General features: G+C 40.6%; 1 protein-coding gene across 3 annotated transcripts in view; it reads right to left on the bottom strand.

The window, feature by feature from the left end:
• Positions 1–24,453, bottom strand: part of FAM110B (family with sequence similarity 110 member B) — a 147,283-nt gene that overhangs the window by 101,136 nt on the left and 21,694 nt on the right. For all 3 annotated transcript variants that reach the window (XM_040625855.1, XM_040625857.1, XM_040625854.1), the window contains exon 2: positions 7,944–8,036. The gene's annotated coding sequence lies outside the window, so the exon portion shown is untranslated. The remainder of the gene's footprint in view (positions 1–7,943; positions 8,037–24,453) is intronic.

Below are 24,453 nucleotides of genomic sequence, written 5' to 3'. Positions count from 1 at the left end.
CTACACATAGGAGGCTCTCACAAGGACATTCTCCCAGCTCTCTTAGAGTGAGGATGACTCAGGGCTCAGTTTACCTCTCTAAAGCAGGGCCAGTGAGGAGGCCCTGGGATTGCCAGCCAGCCAGGATAACTGTACCCTGATTCCAGGCACTACAGGCGACACTGTGCAGAATTACCTGAGAAGGACAAGGGGAAATGCAGCTGCCTTAACTGTCACGGAGATCATATGCTTTCTTTAGCTGCCTCAGGAAATTTCTATCAAAAAAACTCTGTGGCCCGGGAGAATGCTAAATTTACAGAAGTTCAGGATTAGATGAAATCGATCTGGCAAATTAAGTGTGTTGTTTTCAAAGGCAGGAGCCCAATCTTTCCATATGGTCGGTACTGTGGATGCCCAAGACACGTCTGTTATGTGAACATTAGATGACAAATAGAAACACGTGACTGTTTAGGAAATCCCAATGCCAGTTCGGCTCCTATAGGTCCCAGATAAAGGAAATCTGTCCCTTACTGGGGTGGTTACTGATGCTTAATCACTTTCAACATGATTTAATGTACTAGTTACTTTCCAGAAATATTTTAATTACATAAAAATACTACATTAAGAATAACAGTAGAAAATGATATTTTTGCAGAATTCTTGTAAATATTTTAAGTGACGGCAATGATAACATGGTCCCAATTTTCTCCTCTGTAAAATCAAGGAGCTAACGTGAAATCTGCATCTATCTTAAGAAAGTCATGATTTCGAATGCAAATACAACACAGCTTCTAGTCCAGAGAACAGTCATCAATAACATTCCCAGGGTTGATGGGGAAGCACGATGGCAGCTTTGCCACCGGATCCAGAATGAGTAACATCTGAGATTCAAAATTTAAGTGAAAAGACGCTGACACACATTTATACATGTGTTAGCAATCACTCAGGGAGAGAAGGAGAGCTCACTTTTCCAATAGTAACAAAGATCCTCCTAATAGTACCTTTTGAGGATTAAGAAACAAAAATTGGGTGAGTTCCTAGGTCAGAACAATTTAGAATTCATTTGGTCACTACAGCTGGCATTTCAAACCCAGAGAGTCCCTGCTTCGTCGTATTTTGGTGATGCCTATCTGCTCAGATGACAAAGAGAAGAGCCTCTGAGATGGAATGCTGACCAGGGCAGGTGGAGAGGTGTCCCTGAACAATGAGAGAGAGAGAAGAAGTGTTTGTTCTCCGATTCTAATTAACTTAGGAAACAAGTCAGAAAACATAGCCAAGAAGGGTACTCATTGAAAAGGGATGTTACTAGAAAAACTTAAAAGATTATACACAGTACTCCTTGTTAAAACAGAGCCTCATCTGTATGACTGAAGTGTGCAACTTAAATTGGGAACATTTTAAATCAATACAATAGGAAAATTTCCTTTTAGAGAAGGAAAACCAAATTACATATTTGGGTATGAAAAACCTTTAAAAAGCACTAAGTACTTTTTTAAAGAATCGTATATAGTAATAGTTAGAATTTATGTACTGTAGGTAACAGGCTTTGTAGGTTAATCAGAGCCTAGGATTAGAAAAACAAGTTGGCAAAAAAAAAATTAACACATACTTAATGCCACTCATACATGAAAGGTCTATCAATAACTTAATGGTCTCCCAAAAAACTCCTGAAAAACTAAAACATACCATCAGATGTTTTTCTTCTTTAACTAGACAATAACAGAAGGAAGGAAGGAAGGAAGGAAGGAAGGAAGGAAGGAAGGAAGGAAGGAAGGAAGGAAAAGGAAGGAAGGGAGACTGACTGGATATTAATCAGAAAAACTCAGTCTGGGAAAATCTAAGTAAATACAGAAATTCAAAAAATAAAAATAAAAAGCAGGACACTCAGTACTTGGAAGATAAAAATTCAAATGTTCCTAGGATTTGAAAAACTGTGTATTACATATACAAATATATTCCCGCTTAAATGGTTTGTTCCGTGATGGTACTCAGGTCAGATCTATACCAAAAGCAAAGAAGTCTCCATGAGAGTTTAAATCAAAAGTTACCTTAGGGTGGAGGGGGCGGGGATATGGAGGGGAGGGGCTCACCAACATCCCATTCAGAACACCGACTAAACTACTCCCTGGTTTCCAGAAACTTTCACTTGTCAGGCTGCAAATTTTGAGAAGTAGCTGCTCTCTTTTTACTTGCTTAATCTCAGGGCAAACCATAATCTATGTGCAACCATGTAACAAAGTTGAACGTTTTAAATTGTGCAAATCTCCAAAACAAAAAATCATAATGATTGTGTCAACTTATATTCAGACACCAAAATTTTTAAAGATCATAATGAAAAGCTAATGTCTATTGCTGGGAAGAAAGCTAAGCCAGTTCAGGAGTCACAGTGCTAGATTTCTATCATGAGGAATAAATATTGGCAGATAAGAGAATAAGTCTGATTTCAAACAGAACTTAACACTTCTGGCTGAGCCTGGGTCTTTCCTGTGAAACACAATCATAATATTGTTCTCTGCCAGAAAACAGTGATGTTAATAGAAGCAGAATGTTTTCTTCCCAAATTAGCTGAGGAAAGATGTAGCAAAGGATGTTGACAAAACTACTCTAAGAGGTGGATTTAGGGGGCAACTGGGTGGCTCAGTCAGTTAAGGGTCTGCCTTCAGCTCAGGTGATGATCCCAGGGTCCTGGGATCAAGTCCTGCGTTGGATTCCCTGCTCAGCAGGGAGCCTGCTTCTCCCCCTGCCTCTTCCCCTCCCCCTGCTCTTTCTCTTGCTCTCTCGCTCTCTCTCTCAAATAAATAAATTTTACAAATCTAAAAAAAAAAAAAAAAGAGAGAGAGAGGTGGATTTAACTCCAGTTCAGAGATGGACAGCCACGGATCCTAACAGAGAGGCTGCAGGCTCCCTGGGGGGGCGGGGGCGGGGTCCACCAAATACAAGTCACAACAGAAAAGGCAGAGGTAGCAGCATTATTGCTTAAAGTCAGTTGCTGCTTTAGTTTGACTTCTCCTCAGCACCTCTGAAGAAGACACCCAGGCCACTGCCCAGGGAACACGAGGGCAGGGACAGATAAGGCCTTGTTCAAAGTCCATCTCAAAAACAGGCAGGAGGTTGGGGGCGGGGGCAGGAGGGCAGATAGAGAAGGAGAGGGGGCAGAAGAGAAAGAGGTCGCAGTAAGGGAGGGCAGAAGGAAAGATGAGACAGACCCCAGGCCATCAGTATCCTAAACTTAGGACAGAACAAAGAACTAGTATCACTGCTTCCAAATACTATCACACAAAAAGTCACTCCCACTGAAAGGCCTTTATTTATAGTTTCAACTGAATTACAGTACACTAAAGGCAAATTCGAAAAGTCATCATAGTCTCAGTATTCTAACAAGGGCATTTTCAGTTCTCCAATTGCCTTGCTGTGTTTTTAATTCAGTTCCCATCTTCACTGAGCGTGCTCTCTGCCAGGCATGGGTGCAAGGATAACAAGACAAGCTTTTATTACCAGAAGGGCTCAGATACATTCACACCCTAAGGTGACTCACAGTCACTTGAATGATATACTCTTTTCTTTAAAATACATTCTTCAGCCATGGAATGTCATTTGTTTCAAATATACCAAAAGCAAATGGATTAAAAAAAAAAAAAAAAAAGGTAAGAGGGGCACCTGGGTGGCTCAGTCGATTTTGTTTTTGCTTTTGTCTAAGGTCGTGATCCTGGGGTCCCGGGATTGAGCCCCACGTTGGGCTCCCTGCTCAGCGGGAGTCTGCTTCTTCCTCTCCCTCTGCCCCTGCCCCCAACTCGTACTCTCTCTCTCTCAAATAAATCAAATCTTTTAGAAAATGGTAAGAAGTTCTCTAATACACCAATACACCGAAGACTCAAATGTGTTTTGGTTCAAAGTATAGGAAAAAGAATGTCAGGGTTTTCTTGTAAGTGCCACTCAACTTAGGTATCATAGAATCAAATGTTATTAGAGTTCAATCTGTTTCCCCTTTTATAGTTTTGGAACAACCCTGTAACATGGGTGATAATACTTTAACATACTCAATACTTAAGAATGACGAGAGAAAGGCATTGTCTAATGAGAAAGACCGAAATATTTACACATATACGTTGTGATCTAAGACATGCGTAGGTAGGCTTAGACATTCTAAAGTTACTGAAGATCTAACACCTTTATTCTTTTTTTTTTTAAAGATTTTATTTATTTATTCGACAGAGACAGAGACAGCCAGCGAGAGAGGGAACACAAGCAGGGGGAGTGGGAGAGGAAGAAGCAGGCTCATAGCGGAGGAGCCTGATGTGGGGCTCGATCCCATAACGCCGGGATCACGCCCTGAGCCGAAGGCAGACGCCCAACCGCTGTGCCACCCAGGCACCCCTAATACCTTTATTCTTATGGTAGCTCTACAATTTCATAAAGATCCAAGAGAAGGCTATCCTTCCTATTTAAAAAGTTGATACTAATAAAAATAAAAAAGATGAGAGGAGTATATAAGCCTTAACTATTCACTCCAATAATCATAAACAAAGCCTTTCTGAGTTAACTTTTGTGTCCAGAGTGTAGGCAGTGACTTAATAAGCTGACGATGAGATTTTAAATAATGTTGTCAATAAATACCTACGGTCTGGTTGACAAATTGAATTTGTAGCCATTCTTTTTTTTTTTTTTTAAGATTTTTTTTTATTTATTTATTTGAGAGAGAGTGAGAGAGAGAGAGTGAGCATGAGAGGGGAGAGGGGCAGAGGGAGAAGCCGACTCCCAGCCGAGCAGGGAGCCCAGTGGGGGCTTTATCCTGGGACTCTGGGATCATGACCTGAGCTGAGACAGACACTTAACCAACTGAGCAACCCAGGCGCCCCGTGAATTTGTAGCTATTCTTGCATACTACTGCTAGGTATTAGCCAGCACTCCGGGTCACCATATCTGTCCTGTTCTGAATACATTTGCCGATAACGCTATTGGTAGGTTGCCATTTGTAACCCTGAGAGCTACCATTTGTGTAGTGCCCTATGTGCCTGCCATAATGTATCTTACAGTTCACAACATGTGGGTTAGGCACCAACCCTCACGCAGTCAAAAATCCACATATAACTTCTGTCTCCCCAAAAACTTACCTACTGAGAGCCCACTGCAGAATGGAAGGCTTCCTGAGAACATAAACAATCGATTCACCATATTTCATACGTTACATACCGTATTCTTTTTTTTTTTTTTTAAGATTTTATTTATTTGTCAGAGAGAGCAGGAGAGCACAAGAAGGGGGAAGCAGCAGGCAGAGGGAGAAACAGGCTTCCCGCTCATCATGGAGCCCAACGAGGGACTTGATCCCAGGACCCTGGGATCATAACTTGAACCCAAGGCAGACGCTTAACCCACTGAGCCACCCAGGTGTTCCTACATACTGTATTCTTGTAATAAAGTAAGCTAGAGAAAAGAACGTGTTAAGAAAACCATAAGGGAGAGAAAACACATTTACTATACTGTACAAATATTTAGTGAAAAAAGATCTGCATATAGGTGAACACAGTTTAAACCTGTGTTGTTCAAGGGTCAACTGTATAGGACCACCTCCTTTAATGCTTATAGTAATCACGAGAAGTAAATGTTATTATCTCTGCTCTGCAGAAGGTGATTGTACCGAAAGATACTAAGCATTCCGCATGTGCCCTTCTACGTTGCAGCTCACTCATTTAATGCTCACAATAACCCTACGATGCAGCACTACCATTATCCTGACTTGACAGATGAAGACACAGAGCAAACAGCTCTCCCAACACCACATACATTGTGGCGGAGCCCAGATCCTCAGAACGCCGAAGCCACACTCTTATCCACCAACCCCAAGGAATTTGGCTCTCCATGTCTGCCCTCCATCCCACCTACGAGAAGGGCTATGAGAGCAGACAGGAAAGGGGCCAGAGCTGGTGTGGCCAGAGCTGAACCCTCTAATCCACAAGCCAACTCTTAAATCTGGCTGGGACCCACCCCCAAGTTTCCCTGAAGAAACTCACAACAAGAAAACTGAAACCTGACCTCAAAGCTGGCACAGCTCAATGGTCCCAGGAACATGTGATCCAAAGGCCAGGGCTTCTAACAGACCAGAGCACAAGGCATCACAGAATAAGGAGCCTTGGTCTGACTGAACGGATGCCCCATGTCCATTCAATGGTCACCAACCGCTTACTTTCTATGGCCCACTAAGTGCCCAACCATACTAGGCTCTCAGTTACTAAGCTAACTAAGCCAGGGGCCCACCTCAACTGCTAACGGTGTAGGGAGACAAACAACATGAAATACGGGCTGTTAAGATCATGGCCAAATGTGCTCGGATATAGTAGGGGCATCAAGGAGGGAGGGGTAGGGTCAATTCAAACAGTGTGTGAGGAGGTTAACAAAGCCTAAAGGAGAAGGTAGGTAGGGAGCCGAGTCTTGGAAGTGAGGCCAGGAAGCCTTATTCCAGGAGGAAGGCAGGAAGCCGTGGTAAGAAGCAGTCCCACTGGGAGGAAGACACCTGTGCTGGCAATGAGCTGACTCGTTTACAGCCCCCACCCTAAGGACAGACAGACGCACTGTGAAGAAATGAGACGAATGTCCCAAGCATCATGCTGGAGTGTATTTTCTATGGAGGATGTTTTCCTCTTAGGGAGAAGTTCCCCATTCCCACCTAGCACCCAAGATGAGGGTGCCCACCTTGACCTGAGTCCAGGATCCCCGGGGAATACTGCAATGACTAATGCATTCTTTTTTTTTTTTTTTGTAAAGATTTTATTTATTTATTTGAGAGAGAGTGAAAGTGAGAGAGATCAGAGAGAAGCAGACTCTCCACTGAGCGGAGAGCCCAATGCGAGGCTCGATCCCAGGACCCTGAGATCATGACCCAAGTGGAAGGCAGACACTTAACCGACTGAGCCACCCAGATGCCTGACTAATGCATTCTTAATAAGATGCAGCCTCACGGACAGCTTGACTGCAAAGGGACTACAGAACACCAACATGAACCAAGCAAGTGGGAGCACCAGTGGCCCCAACCTCACAGAAACTGCCATTTCAATTAGAAGGACCAAGAACGAGACAGAAATAAGGTGTTATATTCAGCGGAAATTATGAGACCACCTTTACCCCTGATATTTTTGCCAACTGGATTAATCCAGTTGGCACCTACGACAGACTGAAGGCCTTTATTAACAACATGAGTCTATGCATGGAGAGGAAAATAACATGCTTGCACCTCAATTTAAACAGTATTCCCTCTGGGGAGTGGTTTTCTTGTGGACAGTCACATTCTGTGTTATAGGTCTGCGACATCTCACTTTGATGCAATCTATGTATTATGTTAGGGATTGCAAAAAATACAACACATCCCCCTCCAAGTGAGAATACTTACTGCTGCTGATTTACTTGTCCTCATGAGCAACTGCAACGCTAACAGTCCAAACCGGGGAGGTGAAATAGCCTCAGAATTTACAAAAAAGCCACTGCAAGTAAACACCCAGGCAACTTCAAAAAGGGCCGGGACAGCCCATGCATTTCAGGGCCAATGGGGTCAGTGAGAGCCAGGGGCAGGGGCTGAGGCCAGACTCGCAGCCAGACCACCAGACCTCGTGGTTGGTTGGGTAGCATGTTCACAGAGCTTTCTGCCCATCCCTCTCACCTCTGCCAGGGCCGAGAGCTGGGGATGGAGCGTGTGTGCCCAGGACAGAGAGCAGCACGGGACAGACTTCACAAAGGTTTGTTGGATGAATACTCAGAAAGAAGGAGTGGGGGGTGGAGGAGGTGGGGGAAGGAGGGAAGAAGGAGAGAAGAGAAAGGGACAGAGAAAGGAAAGAATAGAAGTGGGGAAAGGAAGGGAAGATGGAATGCAAAGGGAGGACATCTAAATTCTGCTCGACAAATAAAAGGTTGTATTTACTTTATGATCATCAGGGTTACGCATAAATTTAATAATAGATGTTTTCACATGGAATTACCTTTTATTTCCCTTTCAGACCTCAGAGAGTCCTGGTGATGTTCAAGACGCAGAAAGAACAGGGTAGGTGCTCTGGATGTCCAACTGGGGATTTCTAAAGGGAAAGAACAAAGATTAAAAATTATTCTGGAGAATAAAAGTGATTAATTTTTAAAGTATCATTAAAAAGAGACCAATTCTCACTGAATAAGAGACAGTATATTTCTTAATACACCGGGGGAGGGGGGAATCGAGCCCAAAACCTCTTTCAAATACAGCCGCTCTAGCAAACTTCAAGTTGATTCTAGAAGAAAACAAAAATCAACCACGGGGTGGGCTTTGTTTGTGCGTTTACTGGAAAGCAATTCCGACAAGGAGGCTGTGTACTGCCATCTGCCTGGAGCCCCCACCCCCAGAGGCTCAGCGCCCCTCCAAACTCAACACCCCCCACACGACTTGTCAGTCCTTCCAGGTCAGAAAACCACGTAGGAAACAAGTAGCCCCTCACCAACAGCTGCATTGCTGCAGAGGGAAACAGACATACTTCTGGAACTTTCTTAACGTTTCTAAGCAAATAAAATATTACAAAATCGGCATTTCAGCTTGTCTCGTTCTCCAAATGCAGTTATGCATGAGCTCACACACACATGCCTAGTTGTCCTGAGGCTTTTGGCTCCTGGAGCCAGGACAGACCTTGGAGGCAGCACCGTCCCAAATTGTGAGCACACAATGTTTCATTTTTAGGAAGGAAACAATTACATTGACCAGGCACGTACCCAGGCCCAGAAACATTGTGATTCCATTTTACAAAGGGGAATGAGGCTGTTTGAGGAAAGTCCAGTCCACAGGTCTGCCGGACACATAAACGCTTTTATTATACTTGGATACACTTGGATCAATCCTGAAAGTGATTGTTATCTGAATATCTGGCAAGGCGCCAAGAAAATACTGTGGTGGAGGGGCGCCTGGGTGGCACAGCGGTTAAGTGTCTGCCTTCGGCTCAGGGCGTGATCCCGGAGTTCTGGGATCGAGCCCCACGTCAGGCTCTTCCGCTATGAGCCTGCTTCTTCCTCTCCCACTCCCCCTGCTTGTGTTCCCTCTCTCGCTGGCTGTCTCTAGCTCTGTCGAATAAATAAATAAAATCTTTAAAAAAAAAAAAATACTGTGGTGGAAAATTTAAACGTTTTCTCCTCCAACATCTGCTTTCCTTGTATACCATCAATCCAAATAACTCCATCTTTGTTTACTTGAAAGTGGGAGCTAGAGACAGGGAAGGAAAAGCTCTGACGGTAATAGATATCTTTTTTATTTATTTTTTATTGAGATTTACTGTATATTTCCCATGGACGTAGGAATAATCAATAGTAAAATTTTTAAGGAAGCACTTGGGACTTCGACAGACAATGGCTAGGAACCACTTCATTAAGGTCAATGCCAACGTTCCCACCATCATTATCTTCTTTCTGGAGTGATGTAATGAACGGTGTGCCAGAAGTTTATTAGTAAGGCTGCAAATCTTGACCTAGATTTTGCACAGCTTCAAAAAAATAAATAAATAAAAAGAAAGCCTAAAAGTGTCTCTTTAAATAACAACTAAGACTGAGACTTCCCACACTCACATTTAAAACTTTCAAAACAATCTTCTTTCCCCTGTCCCTGTGTCTAATAATGTTCATCAAGAACATAAAATAACAATTAGTACCAGATTAAAATAGAAATATGAACTCCAACTTCTACAGCTCTTTTTGATAATTTACTACCTGCAACTTAAGGTTTTATTCACCTGCTGAAATACCTGATTCCAGAATTCAAATGAATAATATCACATACATTTAACAAAGCATTAGAGAAATTTTTATTTAAATTGAGCCCAGAGGTATTTGAGATTGATGGTGACTCATAATAACAAAGTAAAAAGTTTTATATTTATTTTTCCAACTAGTGTTTTTTGTTTTGCCCTAAATTGTATCAAAAATTCCTTTAAAAAAATCCTTTTCATCCTTATCATTATTTTTGCCTTTTCTTTCTCACACTTTGAAAGAGAAAAACAACATAGAGGTCAGCCCTTCCTCTAACGACTGAGAAATGTCAAAGTCACACCATTATAATCGGGATGCAGAATAATACCATAAATGAATTTCAGGATTGTATTTATCCTCAAAGTTACCATGTAACATCAAAACCATCCTAATAAAAATAATTCACAGCACAAAGTTTAAAGCTAAGGCATTTTATGGTCAGCTGCTCCAACCCACTCTTTTCACTTCTAAGGAAACGAAAGCCCGGATGGTCAACTGACTCCTCTGAAGTCACAAGCTCAGCAGGTCCTAGATCTCAGATTTCACAGATGCCAATCTAGTGCTCCAATAGATCATAACTGATCTTTAATTTCCATAAATAAACTCTTCAGAGCTTATAATTTCATCTGTTTTCTACACATCTCTTCCTCTACACAGCACGAACACCACTTTGAGTCAACTTAACTTTATGTTAATATGAAACACTACTCAGAATTATCAAAAACATACTCTGCCTTTTGCTCCACTGCAAAAGACAGATTAAACCACTAGTGCCTGTGAGAAATCTGAAATAAAATTTGGGATACTCTTAGGTTGTCTAACCTAGATATGTCTACTCTAAAAATAGAATTTCCCTCTCTTAGTCACAGTCAAATCATAATCATAGCTTTGCTACAACACATTTTCAAGATTTTACAGATAGCTAGCAAGCAAAATGTAGGTATTCTACAGTAAAAGCTTATATAAGCAGTTTTTAAAGTAAGAATTTCAAGATAGTTCACTATTAGATGCATCAGTTCAGACGGAACTTGTAGTCTCTAAAATTCTGGAATCACTCAAGAGCACTTAATTTACCTAGATCAGCAACTTATTATCATCAACGGTTATTTGTTCACTCCTCAATTATTCACACTGCACAGCGCCAGGTGCAAAGAAACCCAAAAGCATGAGACGATGTCCTTGCTCACTGTAGGCTGATGAGGAAGATAATTAAGGAGGCTTCCACAGCGGCATCTAACTGAGTCAAGGTTTGCGTGTGATGAACGTGTATGTGCGAACATGTGTTTAGAGGGCTAGTTAACAGAACCACTTGGATTTTCTCAGAGAATATGAGTTGACGGATATTGTAAACAGCAGCTGGCCCTTGACCAACGTGGGTTTCACTGCGAGGGTCCACTTATACCCGTATTTTTTTTTTTATAAAAGCAATACAGTACTGTAAATGTATTTGTTTCTTCCTTATGATTTTCTTAATAACATTTTGTTTTCTCCAGCGTATTTTACTGTAAGAATACAGCATATAATACATATAACATACACAGTATGTGTGAATTGACAGTTCATATTACAGGTGAGGCTTCTGGTCAAGAGCAGACTATTTTTTTTTTTAAGATTTTATTTATTTATTTGACAGAGATAGAGACAGCCAGCGAGAGAGGGAACACAAGCAGAGGGAGTGTGAGAGGAAGAAGCAGGCTCATAGCGGAGGAGCCTGATGTGGGACTCGATCCCATAACGCCGGGATCACGCCCTGAGCCGAAGACAGACGCTTAACGACTGAGCCACCCAGGAGCCCCAACAGCAGATTATTAATAAAGTTTTGGGGGAGTTAAAAGTTATACATGGATCTTCTAGGGCATGGTGGGGGATCAGCCTCCTTAATGCTTGCATTGTTCAAAAGTCAACTGTATATGTTGGGAAGCAGGGTAAAATAAATTGAAATAAACTAACAAATAAACTAACAAATAACAGAAGAATCCCTCTAATCATGCCCAAAACAGCAAAAAAATGGTGCAAGAAATAAAATATTCTTTGAAAGGAATTCCTTTCTTGAAAATAAGTCAGCAACAAAATACCTTCCTTATATTTCTTCATAATCACTCATTCATGTTACTAAAACTCAGCGCCACACAAAAAAACCCATTGGAAAAAAAAAGGCAATATTTAAGCACGTTTAAAAAGAAAATAAGCAAATGTCAAGTAAGCACAGGAAGAGATATTCAATATAATTAGTCAGTAGGAAAATGCAAAGTAAAACCTTAAGGAGATACCACTAAAAACTCACAAGAATGATTAAATTTAAAAGGGCAAAAACATTCAGTGTTTGCAAGGATATGGAGCAACTGGGGTCCTTAACACAATGCTGGCAGAAAATCCAAAATGTTATAGGCACTTTAAAAAAATAATTGTCCAGTTTCTTTCTTTTTTAATTTAAATTCAATTAATTAACATGTAATGTATTATTGGTTTCAGAGATAGAGATCAGTGGTTCATCAGTCATATATAATACCCAGTGCTCATTACATCACATGTGCTCCTTAATGTCCATCACCCAGTTATCCCATCCCCCCACTCCGCTCTCCTCCGGCAACCCTCAGTTTGTTTCTTATGATTAAGAGTCTCTGATGGTTTGTTTCCCTCTCTGATTTTGTCTTTTTAAATTTTTTTCTTCTCTTCCCCTGTGATCTTCTCTTTTGTTTCTTAACTTCCACATATGAGTGAGATCATATAATTGTCTTTCTCCGATTGACTTATTTCGCTTAGCATCATAACCTCTAGTTCCATCCACGTGGTTACAAAGGAAAGATTTCATTTTTGATGGCTGAGTAGTTTTCTGTTGTATAGATATACCACATCTTCTTTATCCATCCATCTGTTGATAGACATCTGGGCTCTTTCCATAGTTTAGCTATTGTGGACATTGCTGCAATGAACACTGGGTTGCAGGTGCCCCTCTGGATCACTACATTTGTATCTTTGGGCTAAATACCTAGCAGTGCAATTGCTGGGTCATAGGGTAGCTCTATTTTCAACTTTTCAAGGAATCTCCATATTGTTTTCCAGAGTGGCTGCACCAGCTTGCATTCCCACCAAAAGTGTAAGAGGGCTCCCCTTTTTCCACATCCTCCCAACATCTGTCGTTGTCTGACTTGTCAATTTTAGCCATTCTGACTGGTGTGAGGTGATACCTCATTGTGGTTTTGATTTATATTTCCCTGATGCCAAGTGATGTTGAGCATTTTTTCATGTGTCTGTTGGCCATTTGGATGTCTTCTTTGCAGAAATGTCTGTTCATGTCTTCTGCCCATTTTTTGATTGGGTTATTTGTTTTTTGGGTGTTGAGTTTGATTTTGGATACTAGCCCTTTACCTGATAAGACATTTGCAAATATCGTCTTCCTTTCTGTCAGCTGTCTTTCAGTTTTGTTGACGGTTTCTTTTGGTGTGCAGAAGATTTTTATCTTGATGAAGTCCCATTAGTTTATTTTTGCTTCTGTTTCCCTTGCCTTTGGATACATGTCTAGCAAGAAGTTGCTGCAGCCGAGGTTACCAAGGTTGCTGCCTGTGCTCTCCTCTAGGATTTTGATGGATTCCCGTCTCACATTTAGGTCTTTTATCCATTTGAGTCTATTTTTGTGTATGGTATAAGGAAATGGTCCAGTTTCATTCTTCTGCATGTGGCTGTCCAATTTTCCCAACACCATTTTTTGAAGAGACTTTTTTCCATTGGACATTCTTTCCTGCTTTGTTGAAGATTAGTTGACCATAGAGTTGAGGGTCCATTTCTGGGTTCTCTATTCTGTTCCATTGATCTGTATGTCTGTTTTTGTGCCAATACCATACTGTCTTGATGATTACAGATTTGTAATAGAGCTTGAAGTCTAGAATTGTGATACCACCAGCTTCAGTTTTCTTTTTCAACATTCCTTTGGCTATTGGGGTTCTTTTCTGGTTCCACAGGAATTTTAGGATTATTTGTCCCAGCTCTGTGAAAAACGTTGATGGTATTTTGATAGGGATTGCACTGAATGTATAGATTGCTCTTGTAGTATAGACATTTTAACAATATTTGTTCTTCCAAACCATGAGCATAGAACGTTTTTCCATTTCTTTGTGTCTTCCTCAATTTCTTTCATGAGTGTTCTATAGTTTTCTGAGTATAGATTCTTTGCCTCTTTGGTTAGATTTATTTCTAGCTATCTTATGGTTTTTGGTGCAATTGTAAGTAGGTCAACTCCTTAATTTCTCTTTCTTCTATCCAACTGGGCAGTTTATTATAAAGTTAAACACCTACCATATGACCCAGCAATTCCACACCAAGGTATTTACCCAAAAGAAATTTAAAGACACAAATTCCCAAGACCTGTACACAAATGTTCATAATATCCTTATTCATAATAGCCCCAAATCTGACAAATGTCCACCGGCTGATGAATAAATAAACAAATTACACACAAAGAAACACTACTCAGTAATAAAAAGAAAAGAATTATTGACGCATATGACAACATAAGTAAGTCTCAGAAGCATACTAAAAAGCCAAACGCAAAGGACTAAATGTATTATTCCATGGATATGAACTTTTTGAGAAGGCGAAGCTATAGCAATAGAAAGCAGATCAATTGTTGTGAGGGGCCGGGGTGTGGGGAGAAGGGGCTGACTGCAACAAGGACTGACAGAACATGCTGCGGGGATGGAATGTTCTACATCATGATTGTAGTAGCACTACATGCTTGTGCACAGTTAGAAAATTCACGGAATTATACCCTTAACATCAGTGAATTCAATTGTATATTCAGTATACTTCAACAAAACTGACTAAAAACAAAACAGGACTCAGGGCCATCATCATTTAACCCGGAAATCAGTAACCTCATCAATAAGATCTGAAAATCCTTCAGCAGATGGCACTCTACATCTTCAAATACTTAATAATCAGTGATGGTTAAGTACCAGGAGACCACCAAAAAAGAGAAAGAAAAAACCAATAGTCAAATTTACTGCTCATAGGGAAAGTAAGTTATTCCATTCTTCTGCAACTTCCAATAAGTTTTAGCTTTATAATAGATTTCCAAAAAGTGGGCTAATAACATGTAGACTAAAATAAACCTGCTCGGGGCGCCTGGGTGGCTCAGTCGGGTACACATTTGTCTTCAGCTCAGGTCGTGATATCAGGGTCCTCAGATGGAGCCCCAAGTCTGACTCCCTGCTCATTGGGGAGCCCGCTTCTCTCTTTCCCACCGCCCTCCCCCTCCCCACTCATGCTTGCTCTCTCAAATAAATAAAATCTTTAAAATTTTTAAAGAAAATAATAAAATAAAATAAACCTCCTCACTGTAAAAGAAAAATCTTCCTAAAACTATTGGTGATCCAGGTAGGGTAATATATAGGAGATTGAAGAATTACCAAGAAATCCGCAGGAAAAAAACGACAAGTATGGAAATGTGAAGAAATATGCGTCAGCTTATAAATCAATTCCAAAATTATTCTATAAAACTCTTTGATACGTTAATTGAGAAACACCTCTTAAGCATCCACAGGGCTTTGACCTGGTCTACTGGACATGCTTATCTATGCTGTAAATAAAAACTTAAGATAGGCTTATCAAAGTTATAGCTGACTCACAGGTTAAAAATGGCTAAAATATTATATAATAGAACCATGATTCTGAAGGTATAAAGATGGAACAATTTTACAGTATTAGTGTCAAATACAGAGGAAAAATATTGCATTCATTCAACAAATATTCTCTGAGGGGCCGCAATGTGTTGGTAACTAGATGAGAAAAGACACCAAGGTTAAAAAAGAGCCCTTTCTTTGCCCTTACAAAGTTTATCAACCAAAAAATGTAAGCAATGCACTCTGCGATAAGAGTTCTAAACTAATTAATCTGAAAAAGACCTACGAGCTTGAGTTTATCACACAACTCTTTACCTATGGCATAAATACTAGTGAAATCGCAGGCTGAACTAACAGAATTATCAAATTCCATACACATAACACACAAGTCTACTCTACTTCAAATGGACCAACCCTGTAGGGGTGTGGATAACATTCCATTACACTCTGGACATACTCATTACAAGTCCCATTCCAAAGCCCAGCTTAGGTGCCTCAATCTTCTACCTGTTACCATCCACCCACTGCTAATGTCCCTAAGATAATGTACAAGCCTGGAATTACCCTGTTTCTCCTACACAATCCAGGTTGTTAAGAGAGTTAGATACCCTCAGATCTTGACAGACTGAGGCAGGGGCAAACAGGAAAAGGACCCAGCAATATTTAAATCAGCTACGGAAGTGGGGGTGGAAGGTGGACAATCCTGGGAAGGAAGAGACATCATTCTGAGTGGCAGAAGTTAGAGGCGCAGATATGGCCCACGGTAGGAGCATTCCAGCTTTGACCAATCTCACATTTGAAGAGATTGCCTCATGAGGTAGGAAGACCTGGCAGCATAAGTTTACTGAGCTGAGAATTTAGCCCTATTCTATTACCAATACTTCAACATAATGTGCTGTCATCCCACAACCTGTCTCCCAAAGCCCAGATTTTCAACCTTGCGCATGGATCTTTCTCATATCCATTTAGGACCTGCCCTCCTACCCACCCTCATGCCTACAATCCTTAAGCTCTTGCAGTGGCTCTGTATCACGACAGAATCAAAGCCAAACACCGCTCATGCTGGCAGACAGGGCCCCCTAACAAATTCGCCTCTCCTGCCACTCTCCCTTATATGCTGTGTCCAATAATCCCGCATCACTGCAGAACACGCTCATGGGGCCACACTTTTTCTTGCCTTCACGCTGTGTCTGCCATTCACTGTCTGATATATCCCACACCTGATGTGTGTCTGGAAGCTTCAGCCCACTTGGCCTCCACATAGTTTATACAATCCCTCCTCTGAGCAGCAGTCCACACTTTACCACTTCCTCCTCTCCATGCCCATGGCGCCTTACTGGTCTCCATGAAAACATTCACCCCAGATCCAAAGATCAGTTATGGCTGTATCTCCCTGCTGAAACTTAAACCCCTGCCTGGTTCTCTTAATCCCTAGGACTTAGCTCAGGTTGTGATACTCCACAGATATTTTTGACGAGTCAGGGACTCCAAGATACCCCAGTTCTGTACGTCCTGTCTGACCTTATACCCAATAGCAGTGTATCATCTGGGGTTATGCAGGGGGTGCAGGGTGAGCCCAGGCAAATGCTGTCATCTCAGGGCTGCAGAAGACGGAGGTGGGCAACTCTCTAATGAATCCAGGCAGCCTCAGTTGGGATAGAGTACTAGAACCAAAATGATTACCTCACAGACACTCTTGGCTGTTGTGAAATCAGCTGGGTTCAAATCTGACTTCCTCGCCTTCACGGACTATGTGACCTAGAGGAACTAACTTAACCTCTCAAAGCCCAGGTTCACTGGTCTACAAAATGAAGATAATTATAGCCCTTACCTCAAAGGGTCACTGTGAGGATTACGTGCCAGTGTGTTATGAAGGAGGTAGTGAAGGAATCAGGACGTGGCAAACGCTCGCTGAATGTTGTCTGATGGCTCCGCAACCTTGTCCTGCCTGCGCCTCCATTAAGGAATGGAGATACCACCTACTCTGGAATAAGGCATTTCAACAAAATGTGTAAAAATGCCAAGTACACAGGAATCACTTGATTATGAATCACTGATTTCTAAACCTAGAAAATTACCTTTTCTTTCCAGAAAGACAGGATTATACAACTAGAGAATCTCTTGAGGTTCAAACCAAAAAGACCACAATCACCTCACATACCATGAAGACTCCTTCAAAAGAGGCTTTTTATGTGTTCCAATAATTAATTTATTTGGACTGAATTTAAACAGATCCCTATATTTCTCTAGGCTTGACCAAAAAAAAAAAAAAAAAGCACACTAAAAAGTTCCATTAGATTTACTCAAATGTATCCCATCACTTTTGTTCATTGAGTCTCTATAAAAAATAACACTTAGCAAACCACATTTGGTCGAAGAAATGTTATAGCCAAGATAGAAATTTCTGAAAATGTCATCATGGAAAAACCCGTAAATGGCTTACTACAGTCTCCATGTCACAAATTTATCTTAAGGATAAATGCACCTGGTTCCAAACAACACATTTTGTAGAAAGAGTGTCATTTCAAATGTCCATTTTTAACACTCAACACAGAGCTTATTATACAAAGATGTGTTTATAAACCTAGCACCTTATCAACTGGCTTATGATCCAATTACTATTATCGTCATTTTCCAGGGTTTTAATGATTGTGAGTCAGTACCTGAAATAATATCTCATTTAGAAAAGATTAATAAAATCACAAAGCAAACAGTTCATGGTAAGTAGCTCCCAGCCCACATGCCAGCATGAAGCTGGGTGGCACAGTTATTTAGATGCAAGGACATGAATATAAGCGGGAGTAATTTTGATATATCCTGCAGGACTAATATGCTATTCTAGGAAAAAAGAATAGAAGAGCTTCCTTCCTTGAAAATTTTCAAACTTGAGGGGCAACTGGGTGGCTCAGCTGGTTGAGCCTCCAACTCTTGAATTTGGCTCAGGTCATGAACCTGGGGTCCTGGGATCAAGTGTGGGGTTCCTCTCTCAGCAGGGAGTGTGCTTATGGATTCTCTCTCTCCTTCTCCCTCTGCCCCTCACTTTGCTCATGCTCTCTCTCTCTCTCTCAAATAAATAATCTTTAAAAAACATTTTTTTTTTCCAAACTTGTGAGGTGCCTGGCTGGCTCAGGCAGGAAGAACATGTGATTCTTGATCTTGGGGTTGTGAGTTCAAGCCCCACACTGGGTACAGAGATTACTTAAATAAATAAAACTTTAAAAAAATTTTTTTTCAAACTTGTACAACACCAGAGATCTCCTAAATCCAAAATATACTTCCAAAGTCACTGTACTTCTTTGTCCAGGAGAAAGTGTTGTAGAAAACATGTATTTTGCAGTTCCTCAAATTTTTATGTGCAAAATCCCTTATTAACCTACATTATGGAAAATAGTTCTTTCAAGAAAAAAACGTAGCAGTAAGGAACTTCCTAACCCAAGGCAAAAGCATTTATCTTATCTGGAGACCGATCTTTAAATTATTATTTTTAAAAATTTTTTGTTGAGGTAAAATACCCAACACAAAATTTACCATCTAAAACTGTTTTTAAGTGTCCAGTTCAGTGGTATTAAATACATTCCTAATGCTGTGCAACCATCACCACCATCCATTTCCAGAACTCTTTTTCTCTTGCAGAACTGAAACTCTGTACCCACCGAACCACAAATCCCATTCCCACTCCCCCCACCACTGGCAACTACTTTCTGTCTCCACGGTTTTGACTACTCCAAGTATTTCATATAAGCGGAATCATATAGTATCTGTCCTTTTGTGATTGGCTTACTTCACTTAGTATAATGTCTTCAAGGTTCACCCTACATGTTGTAGCATGTGTCAGAATTTCCTTTGTTTTGAAGGCTGAATACTGTTGCATTGTATGGACATACCACATTCTGCTTACTTATCCATCTACTGATGGACACATGAGTTGCTTGTACATTTTAGTTACTGTAAATGATACTGCTATGAACATGGGTGTACAGATATCTCTTCAAGACCCTGCTTTCAATTCTTTTGACTGTATACCTAGAAGTGGAATTGCTGGCTCATATGATAATTCTACTTTTATAAGTTATAATTTTTGGATGAGTAAATTACATCAGGGAGTAATTAAATCAATCACTATGTTCCTCAAAAAATAAAAATTATGCAATAGTACTTGAATAACCCTATCATGCCAAGAAATTATGTCAACAAAATTCTGTTTTCTGCTATGATTAAAAACTGGCAATTTCCCATCCTGCCAGGCACGCTCAAATACCAAAAAAGAAATGCTTGTCTTTCCTCACCTTTTTTTTGCCTTAAAAAATTAGTCTCCATGATATATTCAACGTTGGACCGCAGGGACTCTAAGTATCAATTACACTGTTTGCAAGACACACACACACTTGTTATCCTCATCAAACATGCAGGCACAGCAGCTTTCCCACACTGCTGTTTTTTATTTGGTTCTCAAGAGACGGATCTCTGTTTAACAACGTTGAGGTCTGGGGCTCTTTGTCTAGGTGAGAAGTGTCACTGGAGTCCCTTTCAAGTACCTTCCAGAGCAGGTGGCAATGACTTCAGGCCAAAGAATCTCTACTTTTAGCTTTCTCTTAAAAAAGCTGTTCGTCTCATTAATAAGCAAGGATAGAACAATGCCAACATCAACACTGGCATTTTCTGCTATCCTAGAAAAATTAAGCATAATCTTAATGAAATGTAATGCAATCTACTGGGCACTTCTTTTTTTAATGTTTAAATACTTGCATTTACTGAGACATCGGGTTTTATATTATTACATTTCTTAATCAGTGGTATAATGCACATGACATAAAATTTACCACCTTATCCATTTTTCAGTGTACAGTTCAGTGGCATCAAGTACATTCCTATTCTTGTTCAATCGTCACCACCATCCACCTCCAGAACTATTCACCTTGAAAAACTGGAATTCTGTACCCATTAAATATAAATAAATAAATTCTGTACTCTGCTCCCCTGCCCCTCTCCCCACGCCCCAGCCAATATTTAGCAATTGCTAATTCTGTCTCCGTGAATTCGGCTTCCTAAGTACCTCACGTAAGTGGGATTTTACAGCATTTGTCCTTTTGCCACTGACTCATTTCACTCAGCATTAAGTCCTCTGGGTTCGTCCTGTAGCCTGTGTCTACTGGGCACTTCCTTTTTTTTTTTTTTTTTTAAGATTTTATTTATTTGAGAGAGAGAGAGAGAGAGAGCGCGCGCGCACAAGCAGGGTAAGTGCAGAAGGAGAAGCAGACTACCCTCTCTCTGAGCAGGGGCTGGATTCCAGGACCCCAGACCCCAGGATCATGACCTGAGCCGCAGACGCTTAACCGACTGAGCCACCCAGGCGCCCTCTACTGGGCACTTCTGACCTCACACATCACAGGAAAGCTTTAGCTTCAGAACAGAACTGCAGAACCAGATGCTTGCAGGTCTGCAGTGAATGGACAGTCCCAACAGAAGTCGCTGTGCTTATAAAGCAAGAGTCGGACGGTACTAGTCGGATCCAGGAAGACGAGCGTCCTCCGCACCACAGGATGCTGCTCCTGGCTCCCTTCTCAACCTGTTTCTGGCAAGTGAGTAGGGCTTGGGAGCCAGACCACCTGGCATGTCGGTAAAAGAAGTTAGGGTACGGTTTCACTGAGGACTGAACTTTCCATTTTTCATGTCTGCTATTCCCAATCTTTAGAGCTTTGGGGAAATGAGTATCAATATAAATGACTGGCCAGGAAAGAGTGACACTATTATTAGTAAACATCAAATTAATGGCTCCATTACATGTAAGGCAATTTTCCTATCTTCATGGTAATACCAAATTGCAAGATAAAAAATACAACTTGCTCCATAAAATACAGCATTTATTATATGATCTTTTGTAGCACTTTTTTGGCTGTGTGGCTATTTTATGTAAGCCTTATTTCCCCAAATAAATTATGTATTTCAAGAAAAACAGTCTTTGAATTCTTTTATATCCATCTCACATCAATGTTCACACAAAACTAGGTATTGGATAAAATGCTACTGGTTGATCAAAAAGTAATTGATAGGACCAACTAACACATGAAAAATAAATGGACTGATCATTAAAAAGTGGTTAAACAAGGGAGTATTTATAGCTTAGTGGTTAAAGGTGTTTGTTTTATAGTCAAACACTTCTCAATTTATTTTTTTTATTTAAATTCAATTAGCCAACATATAGTATGTCATTAGTTTCAGATGTAGTGTTCAATAATTCATCAGTGGCATCTAACACCCAGTGCTCATCACATTACATGCCCTCCTTAATACTTACCACCCAGTTACCCAATTCCTCCACCTACTTCCCTTCTAGCAACCCTCAATTTGTTTCCCATAGTTAAGAGTCTCTCATGGTTTTTCTCCCTCTCTGATGACTTCCCATTCAGTCTTCCCTCCTTTCCCCTACGATCCTCTGTGCTGTTTCTTATATTCCTCATATGAGTAAAAGCCATATAATTGTTTTTCTCTGATTGACTTATTTCACTCAGCATAATACCCTCCAGTTCCAACCACATCGATGTAAACGGTAGTATTCATCCTTTCTGATGGCTGAGTAAAACACTTCCCAATTTAAATCTCAGTTCTATTCAGAGTTGCTCTGAATTAAAGGACAAACACATTCAATACCACTAGGTTGAAACCTGAAATACAGTAAATAATCCTTTATGTTTCAACCATTAGTGGTAGTAATGTTATTGCAATGGACCTCTTGTGATGGTATTAGGAAGCAGACCTTCAGGAGGTGGTTAGGTCATGTGGATGGAGCCCTCATAAATGGGACAAGTACCCTTATAAAAGAGACACAAGAAAGTTTCCTCACCCCTTCTGCCCTGTAAAGACATAAGACTAAAAAATTATCCATGATCCAGGAAACTGGCCTTCCTGATGCACAGCAGCTGCCTGAACCTTGACCTTGGACTTCACAGTCTCCAGATACCCAGTCTTCGGTAGTTTGCTACAGCGGTCTAAAAAGACGAGGACAGCGATGGATCCACTTTTTGTATGTATCTTTAACTGCTCCTGTTTTCTGACTTGCATTTGATTGGGCAGTTCCATAACTGAAAAGAAGTTTGTCTCAGGGCAAGTGCCAGAGAACAAGGATTGATTTTATTTTTATTCTCTTTCAGATGTCTTATTTTATTGTCAGGTATCTGTAATTAGGGGTGGCTCATTAGAATTGTACAGAAATCTGATTTTAGTCTTAGAAAAAGAAAAAAGTAGAATGTCACTCAGCACTTTCGACTTGAACTGTTCATCTGCTAGTGTTTTCCATTGGTCAAACCCAACCAGAATCCAGAAAACTCACTGACGGATTTCAAACTTTTGGGCATTTGCTTTCAAAAATGCATATGAGACTTCCATTTCCAATTAGGATACAGAGCACGTAGAAAGGCCTTTGATCTCGTGGTCACAAGAAATTTCATCTGGACAAAATAAAAACATACTTTTCTGTGGGCCAGTCTAGCAAAGAGTGATAAAAACACAGAAGCCTTGATGACCTCATTTCAATAAGAAACAAGCCCTTCACAGGCAAGCTGAAAGCCAGTGCAGGCTGTATATCTGAAGGCTGTGCCTGGCTAGCCTGCAGAGCTGGAAGAAGATCCCACAGACAGTCCTGACCTGGCAGGAACACACAGAGAGAGAGCAGCCTTACAGGACAGTGTGACCTGGTAGGGCAGACAGACAGGAATCTGGAAGAACCACAAATGCAACAGCAAATTACCAGTAAGGTTTCCAATCTACCCCATACCCTTCTTCCCAAAAACCAGACAAGAGAGCAACCGAGAAGAGGTTAGAAAGCCCAGATAAATCACATAGCCCATATATTCTCATGGTACCTAATCTCTGAATGCAAAGGAGAATCAAAATATTTAAGATGGTAGTCCAATCCTCTCCCAGCTGAAATACTGACAGAGATTAAAAAAAAAAAAAAAAAGGAAGATCAGGTGAACTCCATCTGATTAAAAGTGCAACCCAGACTTTAGCTAAATTCTAAGGGATCTGAATTTTCAGCTCCTCACCCTAAGCTCCATGAAGAAGGAAGAGCTTGCATGCTCTGCAATTTGAAACAAACAAAATATCATACTTCAGTCTTTACTATTTTATTTACACCACCTGAGATACAATTTTTAAAATTACAAAATACATAAAAAAAAAAAACAGGAAAATGTGATCTATAATTAAAGATTAACATAGTGAATAAGAAAGGAAACATGGATGACTCCATTAATGAAACTAGTAGCTAAGAACTTTATAAACTACAATAAATATGTTAAAGAATATGTAGAAAAATAAGCATATAATGGGAGAAGATCGGAGATATATTAGTACAGAACATAAATTCTAAAATAGAACTAAATAAGAATCCAGAACTAGGGGCGCCTGGGTGGCACAGCGGTTAGGCGTCTGCCTTCGGCTCAGGACGTGATCCCAGCATTCTGGGATCGAGCCCCACATCAGGCTCCTCTGCTAGGAGCCTGCTTCTTCGTCTCCCACTCCCCCTGCTTGTGTTCCCTCTCTCGCTGGTTGTCTCTGTCAAATAAATAAATAAAATCTTAAAAAAAAAAAAAAGAATCCAGAACTAAAAATACAGCATTTGAGTAAAAAGTTTATTGGATGGGATATCTCCTGAAGTAAGGTAAATAAAAGCAAAGATGGGCTACTGTGACTACATCTAAATAAAAAGCTTCTGCATGGTGAAGAAAACAATCAACTAAAATAAAAAGGCAACCTGCTGAATGGGAGAAGATATTTGCAAATGACATATTTGATAAAGGGTTAGTATCCAAAATATTTATTTTTTAATTTTTTAAAAAGATTTTATTTATTCATGAGAGACAGAAAGAGAGGAAGGCAGAGGCAGAGGGAGAAACAGGCTCCCCACTGACCAGGGAACCCAATGCGGAACTCAATCCCAGGACCCTGGAATCATGACCTGAGCCAAAGGCAGATGCTTAACCAACTGAGGTGCCCAGGCAACCAGTATCCAAGATATATAAAGAACTTATACAACTCAACACCAAAAACACCCAAGTAATCTGATTAGAAATGGGCAGAAGACATGAACAGACATTTCTCCAAAGACATCCAAAAG

The sequence above is a fragment of the Ursus maritimus genome, unplaced genomic scaffold, assembly GCF_017311325.1.
Source record: "Ursus maritimus isolate PB19 unplaced genomic scaffold, ASM1731132v1 scaffold_9, whole genome shotgun sequence".
NCBI classification, from domain to species: Eukaryota; Metazoa; Chordata; class Mammalia; order Carnivora; family Ursidae; genus Ursus; species Ursus maritimus.
The sequence above is the reverse complement of the archived record's forward strand: the minus strand, read 5'-3'. Positions and strand labels throughout refer to the sequence as shown.